At 41.5% G+C, this 16,944-nt stretch overlaps 10 non-coding genes across 10 annotated transcripts; all 10 read right to left on the reverse strand.

The window, feature by feature from the left end:
- Positions 1–510: 510 nt before the first annotated feature.
- On the reverse strand, positions 511–596 carry TRNAY-GUA (transfer RNA tyrosine (anticodon GUA)). Its single transcript is given in 2 exon segments — positions 511–546; positions 560–596. It is a non-coding gene; the product is annotated as a tRNA-Tyr (tRNA).
- A 1,205-nt stretch (positions 597–1,801) lies between these two features.
- On the reverse strand, positions 1,802–1,887 carry TRNAY-GUA (transfer RNA tyrosine (anticodon GUA)). Its single transcript is given in 2 exon segments — positions 1,802–1,837; positions 1,851–1,887. It is a non-coding gene; the product is annotated as a tRNA-Tyr (tRNA).
- A 3,142-nt stretch (positions 1,888–5,029) lies between these two features.
- TRNAY-GUA (transfer RNA tyrosine (anticodon GUA)) lies at positions 5,030–5,115 on the reverse strand. The gene is given in 2 exon segments: positions 5,030–5,065; positions 5,079–5,115. It is a non-coding gene; the product is annotated as a tRNA-Tyr (tRNA).
- Positions 5,116–6,320: 1,205 nt separating this feature from the next.
- TRNAY-GUA (transfer RNA tyrosine (anticodon GUA)) lies at positions 6,321–6,406 on the reverse strand. Its single transcript is given in 2 exon segments — positions 6,321–6,356; positions 6,370–6,406. It is a non-coding gene; the product is annotated as a tRNA-Tyr (tRNA).
- A 560-nt stretch (positions 6,407–6,966) lies between these two features.
- Positions 6,967–7,052, reverse strand: TRNAY-GUA (transfer RNA tyrosine (anticodon GUA)). The gene is given in 2 exon segments: positions 6,967–7,002; positions 7,016–7,052. It is a non-coding gene; the product is annotated as a tRNA-Tyr (tRNA).
- Positions 7,053–7,611: 559 nt separating this feature from the next.
- Positions 7,612–7,697, reverse strand: TRNAY-GUA (transfer RNA tyrosine (anticodon GUA)). Its single transcript is given in 2 exon segments — positions 7,612–7,647; positions 7,661–7,697. It is a non-coding gene; the product is annotated as a tRNA-Tyr (tRNA).
- A 3,787-nt stretch (positions 7,698–11,484) lies between these two features.
- On the reverse strand, positions 11,485–11,570 carry TRNAY-GUA (transfer RNA tyrosine (anticodon GUA)). The gene is given in 2 exon segments: positions 11,485–11,520; positions 11,534–11,570. It is a non-coding gene; the product is annotated as a tRNA-Tyr (tRNA).
- Positions 11,571–12,775: 1,205 nt separating this feature from the next.
- On the reverse strand, positions 12,776–12,861 carry TRNAY-GUA (transfer RNA tyrosine (anticodon GUA)). Its single transcript is given in 2 exon segments — positions 12,776–12,811; positions 12,825–12,861. It is a non-coding gene; the product is annotated as a tRNA-Tyr (tRNA).
- Positions 12,862–14,066: 1,205 nt separating this feature from the next.
- On the reverse strand, positions 14,067–14,152 carry TRNAY-GUA (transfer RNA tyrosine (anticodon GUA)). The gene is given in 2 exon segments: positions 14,067–14,102; positions 14,116–14,152. It is a non-coding gene; the product is annotated as a tRNA-Tyr (tRNA).
- A 2,466-nt stretch (positions 14,153–16,618) lies between these two features.
- On the reverse strand, positions 16,619–16,704 carry TRNAY-GUA (transfer RNA tyrosine (anticodon GUA)). Its single transcript is given in 2 exon segments — positions 16,619–16,654; positions 16,668–16,704. It is a non-coding gene; the product is annotated as a tRNA-Tyr (tRNA).
- Positions 16,705–16,944: the final 240 nt, after the last annotated feature.

Here is a 16,944-nt window from a genome sequence, read left to right on the forward strand (position 1 = left end):
TCGACATTCAAACATCTCTTGCAATTCGTGCAAAATACTACAAATTTGGCTTGTGAGGTTCCCGAATTGAGTAAAAGCACATCAGTTCCCAATTAAAAAAATGACCCCCTCCTCAGTCTCCCACATGTTAATGACCACCATACTAAGGGGGAAAAGTTGAAAGGCGGCCCCTCACAGGCCATCTCCTCAGAGTATTCAGCCGTGTTGGGCCTTGACAATATTTTAATATCTTGGATGGTGTATAGTGTTCTCTCATTTCCCTTGAGAAATCAAGATTGTCAAGGGGATTCTGCTGTTTTGCCAGTTCATAGCAAGAGATGGGGATCCAAAACACCTCACAGGAAACCAATGAAGATTCGTGTTGGACAGAAAAATAACGTGGCCACAGCCTCAAAGCAAAAGGCATCTATTTTCAGTGATGAAATATAATATAATTATAAATTGTCTGTTATTTTACTTTCCAAGTATTTTACTTTCCAAGTATTCAATAAAATGTGCATTTGGCAAAAGTCCTTCGAGCCGGATTTGAACCAGCGACCTAAGGATGCCTGTTTTACCACTACAGTCCTCCGCTCTACCAACTGAGCTATCGAAGGCTTGGCAAATCAACTCTAGCAAATTCAATACGAGCTTCCACTTCAACCGTCGACTTGTAAACATCTCTTGCAATTCGTGCTAAATACTACAAATTTGGCTTGTGAGGTTCCCGAATTGAGTAAAAGCACATCAGTTCCCAATTAAAAAAATGACCCCCTCCGCAGTCTCCCGCATGTTACTGACCACCATACTAAGGGGGAAAAGTTGAAAGGCGGCACCTCATAGGCCATCTCCTCAGAGTATTCAGCCGCGTTGGGCCTTGACAATATTTTAATATCTTGGATGGTGTATAGTGTTCTCTCATTTCCCTTGAGAAATCAAGATTGTCAAGGGGATTCTGCTGTTTTGCCAGTTCATAGCAAGAGATGGGGATCCAAAACACCTCACAGGAAACCAATGAAGATTCGTGTTGGACAGAAAAATAACGTGGTCACAGCCTCAAAGCAAAAGGCATCTATTTTCAGTGATGAAATATAATATAATTATAAATTGTCTGTTATTTTACTTTCCAAGTATTTTACTTTCCAAGTATTCAATAAAATGTGCATTTGGCAAAAGTCCTTCGAGCCAGATTTGAACCAGCGACCTAAGGATGCCTGTTTTACCACTACAGTCCTCCGCTCTACCAACTGCGCTATCGAAGGCTTGGCAAATCAGTCTCTAGCAAGCTCAATACGAGCTTCCACTTCAACCGTCGACATTCAAACATCTCTTGCAATTCGTGCAAAATACTACAAATTTGGCTTGTGAGGTTCCCGAATTGAGTAAAAGCACATCAGTTCACAATTAAAAAAATGACCCCCTCCACAGTCTCCCGCATGTTACTGACCACCATACAAAGGAGGAAAAGTTGAAAGGCGGCGCCTCACAGGCCATCTCCTCAGAGTATTCATCAGTATTCGGCCTTGACAATATTTTAGTATCTTGGATGGTGTATAGTGTTCTCCCATTTCCCTTGAGAAATCAAGATTGTCAAGGGGATTCTGCTGTTTTGTCAGTTCATAGCAAGAGATGGGGATCCAAAATACCTCACAGGAAACCAACGAAGATTGGTGTCGGACAGAAAAATAACATGGCCACAGCCTCAAAGCAAAAGGCATCTATTTTCAGTGATGAAATATAATATAATTATAAATTGTCTGTTATTTTACTTTCCAAGTATTTTACTTTCCAAGTATTCAATAAAATGTGCATTTGGCAAAAGTCCTTCGAGCCGGATTTGAACCAGCGACCTAAGGATGCCTGTTTTACCACTACAGTCCTCCGCTCTACCAACTGAGCTATCGAAGGCTTGGCAAATCATTCTCTAGCAAACTCAATACGAGCTTCCACTTCAACCGTCGACTTGTAAACATCTCTTGTAATTCGTGCAAAATACTACAAATTTGGCTTGTGAGGTTCCCGAATTGAGTAAAAGCATATCAGTTCCCAATTAAAAAAATTACCCCCTCCGCAGTCTCCCGCATGTTACTGACCACCATACTAAGGGGGAAAAGTTGAAAGGCGGCACCTCACAGGCCATCTCCTCAGAGTATTCAGCCGCGTTGGGCCTTGACAATATTTTAATATCTTGGATGGTGTATAGTGTTCTCTCATTTCCCTTGAGAAATCAAGATTGTCAAGGGGATTCTGCTGTTTTGCCAGTTCATAGCAAGAGATGGGGATCCAAAACACCTCACAGGAAACCAATGAAGATTCGTGTTGGACAGAAAAATAACGTGGTCACAGCCTCAAAGCAAAAGGCATCTATTTTCAGTGATGAAATATAATATAATTATAAATTGTCTGTTATTTTACTTTCCAAGTATTTTACTTTCCAAGCATTCAATAAAATGTGCATTTGGCAAAAATGCTTTGAGACGGATTTGAACCAGCAACCTAAGGATGCCTGTTTTACCACTACAGTCCTCCGCTCTACCAACTGAGCTATCAAAGGCTTGGCAAATCATTCTCTAGCAAACTCAATACGAGCTTCCACTTCAACCGTCGACTTGTAAACATCTCTTGCAATTCGTGCAAAATACTACAAATTTGGCTTGTGAGGTTCCCGAATTGGGTAAAAGCACATCAGTTCCCAATTAAAAAAATGACCCCCTCCGCAGTCTCCCGCATGTTACTGACCACCATACTAAGGGGGAAAAGTTGAAAGGCGCGCCTCACAGGCCATCTCCTCAGAGTATTCAGCCGTGTTGGGCCTTGACAATATTTTAATATCTTGGATGTTGTATAGTGTTCTCCCATTTCCCTTGAGAAATCAAGATTGTCAAGGGGATTCTGCTGTTTTGTCAGTTCATAGCAAGAGATGGGGATCCAAAACACCTCACAGGAAACCAATGAAGATTGGTGTTGGACAGAAACATAACGTGGCGACAGCCTCAAAGCAAAAGGCATCTATTTTCAGTGATGAAATATAATATAATTATAAATTGTCTGTTATTTTATTTTCCAAGCATTTTACTTTCCAAGTATTCAATAAAATTTGCATTTGGCAAAAGTCCTTCAATCTGGATTTGAACCAGCGACCTAAGGATGCCTGTTTTACCACTACAGTCCTCTGCTCTACCAACTGAGCTATCGAAGGCTTGGCAAATCGGTCTCTAGCAAGCTCAATACGAGCTTCCACTTCAACCGTCGACATTCAAACATCTCTTGCAATTCGTGCAAAATACTACAAATTTGGCTTGTGAGGTTCCCGAATTGAGTAAAAGCACATCAGTTCCCAATTAAAAAAATGACCCCCTCCGCAGTCTCCCGCATGTTACTGACCACCATACTAAGGGGGAAAAGTTGAAAGGCGGCACCTCACAGGCCATCTCCTCAGAGTATTCAGCCGTGTTGGGCCTTGACAATATTTTAATATCTTGGATGGTGTATAGTGTTCTCTCATTTCCCTTGAGAAATCAAGATTGTCAAGGGGATTCTGCTGTTTTGCCAGTTCATAGCAAGAGATGGGGATCCAAAACACCTGACAGGAAAGCAATGAAGATTCGTGTTGGACAGAAAAATAACGTGGCCACAGCCTCAAAGCAAAAGGCATCTATTTTCAGTGATGAAATATAATATAATTATAAATTGTCTGTTATTTTACTTTCCAAGTATTTTACTTTCCAAGTATTCAATAAAATGTGCATTTGGCAAAAGTCCTTCGAGCCGGATTTGAACCAGCGACCTAAGGATGCCTGTTTTACCACTACAGTCTTCCGCTCTACCAACTGAGCTATCGAAGGCTTGGCAAATCAACTCTAGCAAACTCAATACGAGCTTCCACTTCAACCGTCGACTTGTTAACATCTCTTGCAATTCGTGCAAAATAATACAAATTTGGCTTGTGAGGTTCCCGAATTGAGTAAAAGCACATCAGTTCCCAATTAAAAAAGTGACCCCCTCCGCAGTCTCCCGCATGTTACTGACCACCATACTAAGGGGGAAAAGTTGAAAGGCGGCACCTCACTGGCCATCTCCTCAGAGTATTCAGCCGCGTTGGGCCTTGACAATATTTTAATATCTTGGATGGTGTATACTGTTCTCTCATTTCCCTTGAGAAATCAAGATTGTCAAGGGGATTCTGCTGTTTTGCCAGTTCATAGCAAGAGATGGGGATCCAAAACACCTGACAGGAAACCAATGAAGATTCGTGTTGGACAGAAAAATAACGTGGTCACAGCCTCAAAGCAAAAGGCATCTATTTTCAGTGATGAAATATAATATAATTATAAATTGTCTGTTATTTTACTTTCCAAGTATTTTACTTTCCAAGTATTCAATAAAATGTGCATTTGGCAAAAGTCCTTCGAGCCAGATTTGAACCAGCGACCTAAGGATGCCTGTTTTACCACTACAGTCCTCCGCTCCACCAACTGAGCTATCGAAGGCTTGGCAAATCAGTCTCTAGCAAGCTCAATACGAGCTTCCACTTCAACCGTCGACATTCAAACATCTCTTGCAATTCGTGCAAAATACTACAAATTTGGCTTGTGAGGTTCCCGAATTGAGTAAAAGCACATCAGTTCCCAATTAAAAAAATGACCCCCTCCTCAGTCTCCCACATGTTAATGACCACCATACTAAGGGGGAAAAGTTGAAAGGCGGCCCCTCACAGGCCATCTCCTCAGAGTATTCAGCCGTGTTGGGCCTTGACAATATTTTAATATCTTGGATGGTGTATAGTGTTCTCTCATTTCCCTTGAGAAATCAAGATTGTCAAGGGGATTCTGCTGTTTTGCCAGTTCATAGCAAGAGATGGGGATCCAAAACACCTCACAGGAAACCAATGAAGATTCGTGTTGGACAGAAAAATAACGTGGCCACAGCCTCAAAGCAAAAGGCATCTATTTTCAGTGATGAAATATAATATAATTATAAATTGTCTGTTATTTTACTTTCCAAGTATTTTACTTTCCAAGTATTCAATAAAATGTGCATTTGGCAAAAGTCCTTCGAGCCGGATTTGAACCAGCGACCTAAGGATGCCTGTTTTACCACTACAGTCCTCCGCTCTACCAACTGAGCTATCGAAGGCTTGGCAAATCAACTCTAGCAAACTCAATACGAGCTTCCACTTCAACCGTCGACTTGTAAACATCTCTTGCAATTCGTGCTAAATACTACAAATTTGGCTTGTGAGGTTCCCGAATTGAGTAAAAGCACATCAGTTCCCAATTAAAAAAATGACCCCCTCCGCAGTCTCCCGCATGTTACTGACCACCATACTAAGGGGGAAAAGTTGAAAGGCGGCACCTCATAGGCCATCTCCTCAGAGTATTCAGCCGCGTTGGGCCTTGACAATATTTTAATATCTTGGATGGTGTATAGTGTTCTCTCATTTCCCTTGAGAAATCAAGATTGTCAAGGGGATTCTGCTGTTTTGCCAGTTCATAGCAAGAGATGGGGATCCAAAACACCTCACAGGAAACCAATGAAGATTCGTGTTGGACAGAAAAATAACGTGGTCACAGCCTCAAAGCAAAAGGCATCTATTTTCAGTGATGAAATATAATATAATTATAAATTGTCTGTTATTTTACTTTCCAAGTATTTTACTTTCCAAGTATTCAATAAAATGTGCATTTGGCAAAAGTCCTTCGAGCCAGATTTGAACCAGCGACCTAAGGATGCCTGTTTTACCACTACAGTCCTCCGCTCTACCAACTGCGCTATCGAAGGCTTGGCAAATCAGTCTCTAGCAAGCTCAATACGAGCTTCCACTTCAACCGTCGACATTCAAACATCTCTTGCAATTCGTGCAAAATACTACAAATTTGGCTTGTGAGGTTCCCGAATTGAGTAAAAGCACATCAGTTCACAATTAAAAAAATGACCCCCTCCACAGTCTCCCGCATGTTACTGACCACCATACAAAGGAGGAAAAGTTGAAAGGCGGCGCCTCACAGGCCATCTCCTCAGAGTATTCATCAGTATTCGGCCTTGACAATATTTTAGTATCTTGGATGGTGTATAGTGTTCTCCCATTTCCCTTGAGAAATCAAGATTGTCAAGGGGATTCTGCTGTTTTGTCAGTTCATAGCAAGAGATGGGGATCCAAAATACCTCACAGGAAACCAACGAAGATTGGTGTCGGACAGAAAAATAACATGGCCACAGCCTCAAAGCAAAAGGCATCTATTTTCAGTGATGAAATATAATATAATTATAAATTGTCTGTTATTTTACTTTCCAAGTATTTTACTTTCCAAGTATTCAATAAAATGTGCATTTGGCAAAAGTCCTTCGAGCCGGATTTGAACCAGCGACCTAAGGATGCCTGTTTTACCACTACAGTCCTCCGCTCTACCAACTGAGCTATCGAAGGCTTGGCAAATCATTCTCTAGCAAACTCAATACGAGCTTCCACTTCAACCGTCGACTTGTTAACATCTCTTGCAATTCGTGCAAAATACTACAAATTTGGCTTGTGAGGTTCCCGAATTGAGTAAAAGCACATCAGTTCCCAATTAAAAAAATGACCCCCTCCGCAGTCTCCCGCATGTTACTGACCACCATACTAAGGGGGAAAAGTTGAAAGGCGGCACCTCACAGGCCATCTCCTCAGAGTATTCAGCCACGTTGGGCCTTGACAATATTTTAATATCTTGGATGGTGTATAGTGTTCTCTCATTTCCCTTGAGAAATCAAGATTGTCAAGGGGATTCTGCTGTTTTGCCAGTTCATAGCAAGAGATGGGGATCCAAAACACCTCACAGGAAACCAATGAAGATTCGTGTTGGACAGAAAAATAACGTGGTCACAGCCTCAAAGCAAAAGGCATCTATTTTCAGTGATGAAATATAATATAATTATAAATTGTCTGTTATTTTACTTTCCAAGTATTTTACTTTCCAAGTATTCAATAAAATGTGCATTTGGCAAAAGTCCTTCGAGCCGGATTTGAACCAGCGACCTAAGGATGCCTGTTTTACCACTACAGTCCTCCGCTCTACCAACTGAGCTATCGAAGGCTTGGCAAATCAACTCTAGCAAACTCAATACGAGCTTCCACTTCAACCGTCGACTTGTAAACATCTCTTGCAATTCGTGCAAAATACTACAAATTTGGCTTGTGAGGTTCCCGAATTGAGTAAAAGCACATCAGTTCCCAATTAAAAAAGTGACCCCCTCCGCAGTCTCCCGCATGTTACTGACCACCATACTAAGGGGGAAAAGTTGAAAGGCGGCACCTCACTGGCCATCTCCTCAGAGTATTCAGCCGCGTTGGGCCTTGACAATATTTTAATATCTTGGATGGTGTATAGTGTTCTCTCATTTCCCTTGAGAAATCAAGATTGTCAAGGGGATTCTGCTGTTTTGCCAGTTCATAGCAAGAGATGGGGATCCAAAACACCTGACAGGAAACCAATGAAGATTCGTGTTGGTCAGAAAAATAACGTGGCCACAGCCTCAAAGCAAAAGGCATCTATTTTCAGTGATGAAATATAATATAATTATAAATTGTCTGTTATTTTACTTTCCAAGTATTTTACTTTCCAAGTATTCAATAAAATGTGCATTTGGCAAAAGTCCTTCGAGCCGGATTTGAACCAGCGACCTAAGGATGCCTGTTTTACCACTACAGTCCTCCGCTCTACCAACTGAGCTATCAAAGGCTTGGCAAATCAACTCTAGCAAACTCAATACGAGCTTCCACTTCAACCGTCGACTTGTAAACATCTCTTGCAATTCGTGCTAAATACTACAAATTTGGCTTGTGAGGTTCCCGAATTGAGTAAAAGCACATCAGTTCCCAATTAAAAAAATGACCCCCTCCGCAGTCTCCCGCATGTTACTGACCACCATACTAAGGGGGAAAAGTTGAAAGGCGGCACCTCATAGGCCATCTCCTCAGAGTATTCAGCCGCTTTGGGCCTTGACAATATTTTAATATCTTGGATGGTGTATAGTGTTCTCTCATTTCCCTTGAGAAATCAAGATTGTCAAGGGGATTCTGCTGTTTTGCCAGTTCATAGCAAGAGATGGGGATCCAAAACACCTCACAGGAAACCAATGAAGATTCGTGTTGGACAGAAAAATAACGTGGTCACAGCCTCAAAGCAAAAGGCATCTATTTTCAGTGATGAAATATAATATAATTATAAATTGTCTGTTATTTTACTTTCCAAGTATTTTACTTTCCAAGTATTCAATAAAATGTGCATTTGGCAAAAGTCCTTCGAGCCAGATTTGAACCAGCGACCTAAGGATGCCTGTTTTACCACTACAGTCCTCCGCTCTACCAACTGAGCTATCGAAGGCTTGGCAAATCAACCTCTAGCAAGCTCAATACGGCCTTCCACTTCAACCGTCGACATTCAAACATCTCTTGCAATTTGTGCAAAATACTACAAATTTGGCTTGTGAGGTTCCCGAATTGAGTAAAAGCACATCAGTTCACAATTAAAAAAATGACCCCCTCCGCAGTCTCCCGCATGTTACTGACCACCATACAAAGGAGGAAAGGTTGAAAGGCGGCGCCTCACAGGCCATCTCCTCAGAGTATTCATCAGTGTTCGGCCTTGACAATATTTTAATATCTTGGATGGTGTATAGTGTTCTCCCATTTCCCTTGAGAAATCAAGATTGTCAAGGGGATTCTGCTGTTTTGTCAGTTCATAGCAAGAGATGGGGATCCAAAATACCTCACAGGAAACCAACGAAGATTGGTGTCGGACAGAAAAATAACGTGGCCACAGCCTCAAAGCAAAAGGCATCTATTTTCAGTGATGAAATATAATATAATTATAAATTGTCTGTTATTTTACATTCCAAGTATTTTACTTTCCAAGCATTCAATAAAATGTGCATTTGGCAAAAGTGCTTTGAGACGGATTTGAACCAGCAACCTAAGGATGCCTGTTCTACCACTACAGTCCTCCGCTCTACCAACTGAGCTATCAAAGGCTTGGCAAATCATTCTCTAGCAAACTCAATACGAGCTTCCACTTCAACCGTCGACTTGTAAACATCTCTTGCAATTCGTGCAAAATACTACAAATTTGGCTTGTGAGGTTCCCGAATTGGGTAAAAGCACATCAGTTCCCAATTAAAAAAATGACCCCCTCCGCAGTCTCCCGCATGTTACTGACCACCATACTAAGGGGGAAAAGTTGAAAGGCGCGCCTCACAGGCCATCTCCTCAGAGTATTCAGCCGTGTTGGGCCTTGACAATATTTTAATATCTTGGATGTTGTATAGTGTTCTCCCATTTCCCTTGAGAAATCAAGATTGTCAAGGGGATTCTGCTGTTTTGTCAGTTCATAGCAAGAGATGGGGATCCAAAACACCTCACAGGAAACCAATGAAGATTGGTGTTGGACAGAAACATAACGTGGCGACAGCCTCAAAGCAAAAGGCATCTATTTTCAGTGATGAAATATAATATAATTATAAATTGTCTGTTATTTTATTTTCCAAGCATTTTACTTTCCAAGTATTCAATAAAATTTGCATTTGGCAAAAGTCCTTCAATCTGGATTTGAACCAGCGACCTAAGGATGCCTGTTTTACCACTACAGTCCTCTGCTCTACCAACTGAGCTATCGAAGGCTTGGCAAATCAGTCTCTAGCAAGCTCAATACGAGCTTCCACTTCAACCGTCGACATTCAAACATCTCTTGCAATTCGTGCAAAATACTACAAATTTGGCTTGTGAGGTTCCCGAATTGAGTAAAAGCACATCAGTTCCCAATTAAAAAAATGACCCCCTCCGCAGTCTCCCGCATGTTACTGACCACCATACTAAGGGGGAAAAGTTGAAAGGCGGCACCTCACAGGCCATCTCCTCAGAGTATTCAGCCGTGTTGGGCCTTGACAATATTTTAATATCTTGGATGGTGTATAGTGTTCTCTCATTTCCCTTGAGAAATCAAGATTGTCAAGGGGATTCTGCTGTTTTGCCAGTTCATAGCAAGAGATGGGGATCCAAAACACCTGACAGGAAACCAATGAAGATTCGTGTTGGACAGAAAAATAACGTGGCCACAGCCTCAAAGCAAAAGGCATCTATTTTCAGTGATGAAATATAATATAATTATAAATTGTCTGTTATTTTACTTTCCAAGTATTTTACTTTCCAAGTATTCAATAAAATGTGCATTTGGCAAAAGTCCTTCGAGCCGGATTTGAACCAGCAACCTAAGGATGCCTGTTTTACCACTACAGTCTTCCGCTCTACCAACTGAGCTATCGAAGGCTTGGCAAATCAACTCTAGCAAACTCAATACGAGCTTCCACTTCAACCGTCGACTTGTTAACATCTCTTGCAATTCGTGCAAAATAATACAAATTTGGCTTGTGAGGTTCCCGAATTGAGTAAAAGCACATCAGTTCCCAATTAAAAAAGTGACCCCCTCCGCAGTCTCCCGCATGTTACTGACCACCATACTAAGGGGGAAAAGTTGAAAGGCGGCACCTCACTGGCCATCTCCTCAGAGTATTCAGCCGCGTTGGGCCTTGACAATATTTTAATATCTTGGATGGTGTATACTGTTCTCTCATTTCCCTTGAGAAATCAAGATTGTCAAGGGGATTCTGCTGTTTTGCCAGTTCATAGCAAGAGATGGGGATCCAAAACACCTGACAGGAAACCAATGAAGATTCGTGTTGGACAGAAAAATAACGTGGTCACAGCCTCAAAGCAAAAGGCATCTATTTTCAGTGATGAAATATAATATAATTATAAATTGTCTGTTATTTTACTTTCCAAGTATTTTACTTTCCAAGTATTCAATAAAATGTGCATTTGGCAAAAGTCCTTCGAGCCAGATTTGAACCAGCGACCTAAGGATGCCTGTTTTACCACTACAGTCCTCCGCTCCACCAACTGAGCTATCGAAGGCTTGGCAAATCAGTCTCTAGCAAGCTCAATACGAGCTTCCACTTCAACCGTCGACATTCAAACATCTCTTGCAATTCGTGCAAAATACTACAAATTTGGCTTGTGAGGTTCCCGAATTGAGTAAAAGCACATCAGTTCCCAATTAAAAAAATGACCCCCTCCTCAGTCTCCCACATGTTAATGACCACCATACTAAGGGGGAAAAGTTGAAAGGCGGCCCCTCACAGGCCATCTCCTCAGAGTATTCAGCCGTGTTGGGCCTTGACAATATTTTAATATCTTGGATGGTGTATAGTGTTCTCTCATTTCCCTTGAGAAATCAAGATTGTCAAGGGGATTCTGCTGTTTTGCCAGTTCATAGCAAGAGATGGGGATCCAAAACACCTCACAGGAAACCAATGAAGATTCGTGTTGGACAGAAAAATAACGTGGCCACAGCCTCAAAGCAAAAGGCATCTATTTTCAGTGATGAAATATAATATAATTATAAATTGTCTGTTATTTTACTTTCCAAGTATTTTACTTTCCAAGTATTCAATAAAATGTGCATTTGGCAAAAGTCCTTCGAGCCGGATTTGAACCAGCGACCTAAGGATGCCTGTTTTACCACTACAGTCCTCCGCTCTACCAACTGAGCTATCGAAGGCTTGGCAAATCAACTCTAGCAAACTCAATACGAGCTTCCACTTCAACCGTCGACTTGTAAACATCTCTTGCAATTCGTGCTAAATACTACAAATTTGGCTTGTGAGGTTCCCGAATTGAGTAAAAGCACATCAGTTCCCAATTAAAAAAATGACCCCCTCCGCAGTCTCCCGCATGTTACTGACCACCATACTAAGGGGGAAAAGTTGAAAGGCGGCACCTCACTGGCCATCTCCTCAGAGTATTCAGCCGCGTTGGGCCTTGACAATATTTTAATATCTTGGATGGTGTATAGTGTTCTCTCATTTCCCTTGAGAAATCAAGATTGTCAAGGGGATTCTGCTGTTTTGCCAGTTCATTGCAAGAAATGGGGATCCAAAACACCTCACAGGAAACCAATGAAGATTCGTGTTGGACAGAAAAATAACGTGGTCACAGCCTCAAAGCAAAAGGCATCTATTTTCAGTGATGAAATATAATATAATTATAAATTGTCTGTTATTTTACTTTCCAAGTATTTTACTTTCCAAGTATTCAATAAAATGTGCATTTGGCAAAAGTCCTTCGAGCCAGATTTGAACCAGCGACCTAAGGATGCCTGTTTTACCACTACAGTCCTCCGCTCCACCAACTGAGCTATCGAAGGCTTGGCAAATCAGTCTCTAGCAAGCTCAATACGAGCTTCCACTTCAACCGTCGACATTCAAACATCTCTTGCAATTCGTGCAAAATACTACAAATTTGGCTTGTGAGGTTCCCGAATTGAGTAAAAGCACATCAGTTCCCAATTAAAAAAATGACCCCCTCCTCAGTCTCCCACATGTTAATGACCACCATACTAAGGGGGAAAAGTTGAAAGGCGGCCCCTCACAGGCCATCTCCTCAGAGTATTCAGCCGTGTTGGGCCTTGACAATATTTTAATATCTTGGATGGTGTATAGTGTTCTCTCATTTCCCTTGAGAAATCAAGATTGTCAAGGGGATTCTGCTGTTTTGCCAGTTCATAGCAAGAGATGGGGATCCAAAACACCTCACAGGAAACCAATGAAGATTCGTGTTGGACAGAAAAATAACGTGGCCACAGCCTCAAAGCAAAAGGCATCTATTTTCAGTGATGAAATATAATATAATTATAAATTGTCTGTTATTTTACTTTCCAAGTATTTTACTTTCCAAGTATTCAATAAAATGTGCATTTGGCAAAAGTCCTTCGAGCCGGATTTGAACCAGCGACCTAAGGATGCCTGTTTTACCACTACAGTCCTCCGCTCTACCAACTGAGCTATCGAAGGCTTGGCAAATCAACTCTAGCAAACTCAATACGAGCTTCCACTTCAACCGTCGACTTGTAAACATCTCTTGCAATTCGTGCTAAATACTACAAATTTGGCTTGTGAGGTTCCCGAATTGAGTAAAAGCACATCAGTTCCCAATTAAAAAAATGACCCCCTCCGCAGTCTCCCGCATGTTACTGACCACCATACTAAGGGGGAAAAGTTGAAAGGCGGCACCTCACTGGCCATCTCCTCAGAGTATTCAGCCGCGTTGGGCCTTGACAATATTTTAATATCTTGGATGGTGTATAGTGTTCTCTCATTTCCCTTGAGAAATCAAGATTGTCAAGGGGATTCTGCTGTTTTGCCAGTTCATAGCAAGAGATGGGGATCCAAAACACCTCACAGGAAACCAATGAAGATTCGTGTTGGACAGAAAAATAACGTGGTCACAGCCTCAAAGCAAAAGGCATCTATTTTCAGTGATGAAATATAATATAATTATAAATTGTCTGTTATTTTACTTTCCAAGTATTTTACTTTCCAAGTATTCAATAAAATGTGCATTTGGCAAAAGTCCTTCGAGCCAGATTTGAACCAGCGACCTAAGGATGCCTGTTTTACCACTACAGTCCTCCGCTCTACCAACTGCGCTATCGAAGGCTTGGCAAATCAGTCTCTAGCAAGCTCAATACGAGCTTCCACTTCAACCGTCGACATTCAAACATCTCTTGCAATTCGTGCAAAATACTACAAATTTGGCTTGTGAGGTTCCCGAATTGAGTAAAAGCACATCAGTTCACAATTAAAAAAATGACCCCCTCCTCAGTCTCCCACATGTTAATGACCACCATACTAAGGGGGAAAAGTTGAAAGGCGGCCCCTCACAGGCCATCTCCTCAGAGTATTCAGCCGTGTTGGGCCTTGACAATATTTTAATATCTTGGATGGTGTATAGTGTTCTCTCATTTCCCTTGAGAAATCAAGATTGTCAAGGGGATTCTGCTGTTTTGCCAGTTCATAGCAAGAGATGGGGATCCAAAACACCTCACAGGAAACCAATGAAGATTCGTGTTGGACAGAAAAATAACGTGGCCACAGCCTCAAAGCAAAAGGCATCTATTTTCAGTGATGAAATATAATATAATTATAAATTGTCTGTTATTTTACTTTCCAAGTATTTTACTTTCCAAGTATTCAATAAAATGTGCATTTGGCAAAAGTCCTTCGAGCCGGATTTGAACCAGCGACCTAAGGATGCCTGTTTTACCACTACAGTCCTCCGCTCTACCAACTGAGCTATCGAAGGCTTGGCAAATCAACTCTAGCAAACTCAATACGAGCTTCCACTTCAACCGTCGACTTGTAAACATCTCTTGCAATTCGTGCTAAATACTACAAATTTGGCTTGTGAGGTTCCCGAATTGAGTAAAAGCACATCAGTTCCCAATTAAAAAAATGACCCCCTCCGCAGTCTCCCGCATGTTACTGACCACCATACTAAGGGGGAAAAGTTGAAAGGCGGCACCTCATAGGCCATCTCCTCAGAGTATTCAGCCGCGTTGGGCCTTGACAATATTTTAATATCTTGGATGGTGTATAGTGTTCTCTCATTTCCCTTGAGAAATCAAGATTGTCAAGGGGATTCTGCTGTTTTGCCAGTTCATAGCAAGAGATGGGGATCCAAAACACCTCACAGGAAACCAATGAAGATTCGTGTTGGACAGAAAAATAACGTGGTCACAGCCTCAAAGCAAAAGGCATCTATTTTCAGTGATGAAATATAATATAATTATAAATTGTCTGTTATTTTACTTTCCAAGTATTTTACTTTCCAAGTATTCAATAAAATGTGCATTTGGCAAAAGTCCTTCGAGCCGGATTTGAACCAGTGACCTAAAGATGCCTGTTTTACCACTACAGTCCTCCGCTCTACCAACTGAGCTATCGGAGGCTTGGCAAATCAACCTCTAGCAAGCTCAATACGAGCTTCCACTTCAACCGTCGACATTCAAACATCTCTTGCAATTCGTGCAAAATACTACAAATTTGGCTTGTGAGGTTCCCGAATTGAGTAAAAGCACATCAGTTCACAATTAAAAAAATGACCCCCTCCGCAGTCTCCCGCATGTTACTGACCACCATACAAAGGAGGAAAAGTTGAAAGGCGGCGCCTCACAGGCCATCTCCTCAGAGTATTCATCAGTGTTCGGCCTTGACAATATTTTAATATCTTGGATGGTGTATAGTGTTCTCCCATTTCCCTTGAGAAATCAAGATTGTCAAGGGGATTCTGCTGTTTTGTCAGTTCATAGCAAGAGATGGGGATCCAAAATACCTCACAGGAAACCAAAGAAGATTGGTGTTGGACAGAAAAATAACGTGGCCACAGCCTCAAAGCAAAAGGCATCTATTTTCAGAGATGAAATATAATATAATTATAAATTGTCTGTTATTTTACTTTCCAAGTATTTAATAAAATGTGCATTTGGCAAAAGTCCTTCGAGCTGGATTTGAACCAGCAACCTAAGGATGCCTGCTTTACCACTACAGTCCGCAGCTCTACCAACTGAGCTATCGAAGGCTTGACAAATCGTTTTCTAGCAAACTCAATACGAGCTTTCACTTCAACCGTCGACTTGAAAACATCTCTTGCAATTCGTGCAAAATACTAAAAATTTGGCTTGTGACGTTCCCGAATTGAGTAAAAGCATATCAGTTCCCAATTAAAAAAATGACCCCCTCCGCAGTCTCCCGCATGTTACTGACCACCATACTAAGGGGGAAAAGTTGAAAGGCGGCGCCTCACAGGCCATCTCCTCAGAGTATTCAGCCGTGTTGGGCCTTGACAATATTTTAATATCTTGGATGGTGTATAGTGTTCTCTCATTTCCCTTGAGAAATCAAGATTGTCAAGGGGATTCTGCTGTTTTGCCAGTTCATAGCAAGAGATGGGGATCCAAAACACCTGACAGGAAACCAATGAAGATTCGTGTTGGACAGAAAAATAACGTGGCCACAGCCTCAAAGCAAAAGGCATCTATTTTCAGTGATGAAATATAATATAATTATAAATTGTCTGTTATTTTACTTTCCAAGTATTTTACTTTCCAAGTATTCAATAAAATGTGCATTTGGCAAAAGTCCTTCTAGCCGGATTTGAACCAGCGACCTAAGGATGCCTGTTTTACCACTACAGTCCTCCGCTCTACCAACTGAGCTATCGAAGGCTTGGCAAATCAACTCTAGCAAACTCAATACGAGCTTCCACTTCAACCGTCGACTTGTAAACATCTCTTGCAATTCGTGCAAAATACTACAAATTTGGCTTGTGAGGTTCCCGAATTGAGTAAAAGCATATCAGTTCCCAATTAAAAAAAATGACCCCCTCTGCAGTCTCCCGCATGTTACTGACCACCATACTAAGGGGGAAAAGTTGAAAGGCGCGCCTCACAGGCCATCTCCTCAGAGTATTCAGCCGTGTTGAGCCTTGACAATATTTTAATATCTTGGATGGTGTATAGTGTTCTCTCATTTTCCTTGAGAAATCAAGATTGTCAAGGGGATTCTGCTGTTTTGCCAGTTCATAGCAAGAGATGGGGATCAAAAAAACACCTCACAGGAAACCAAAGAAGATTGGTGTTGGACAGAAAAATAACTTGGCCACAGCCTCAAAGCAAAAGGCATCTATTTTCAGTGATGAAATATAATATAATTATAAATTGTCTGTTATTTTACTTTCCAAGTATTTAATAAAATGTGCATTTGGCAAAAGTCCTTCGAGCCGGATTTGAACCAGCGACCTAAGGATGCCTGTTTTACCACTACAGTCCTCCGCTCTACCAACTGAGCTATCGAAGGCTTGACAAATCGTTTTCTAGCAAACTCAATACGAGCTTTCACTTCAACCGTCGACTTGTAAACATCTCTTGCAATTCGTGCAAAATACTACAAATTTGGCTTGTGACGTTCCCGAATTGAGTAAAAGCATATCAGTTCCCAATTAAAAAAATGACCCCCTCCGCAGTCTCCCGCATGTTACTGACCACCATACTAAGGGGGAAAAGTTGAAAGGCGGCGCCTCACAGGCCATCTCCTCAG

This window comes from Ambystoma mexicanum, chromosome 1p, assembly GCF_040938575.1.
Source record: "Ambystoma mexicanum isolate Mex_15411 chromosome 1p, UKY_AmexF1_1, whole genome shotgun sequence".
Lineage (NCBI taxonomy): Eukaryota > Metazoa > Chordata > Amphibia > Caudata > Ambystomatidae > Ambystoma > Ambystoma mexicanum.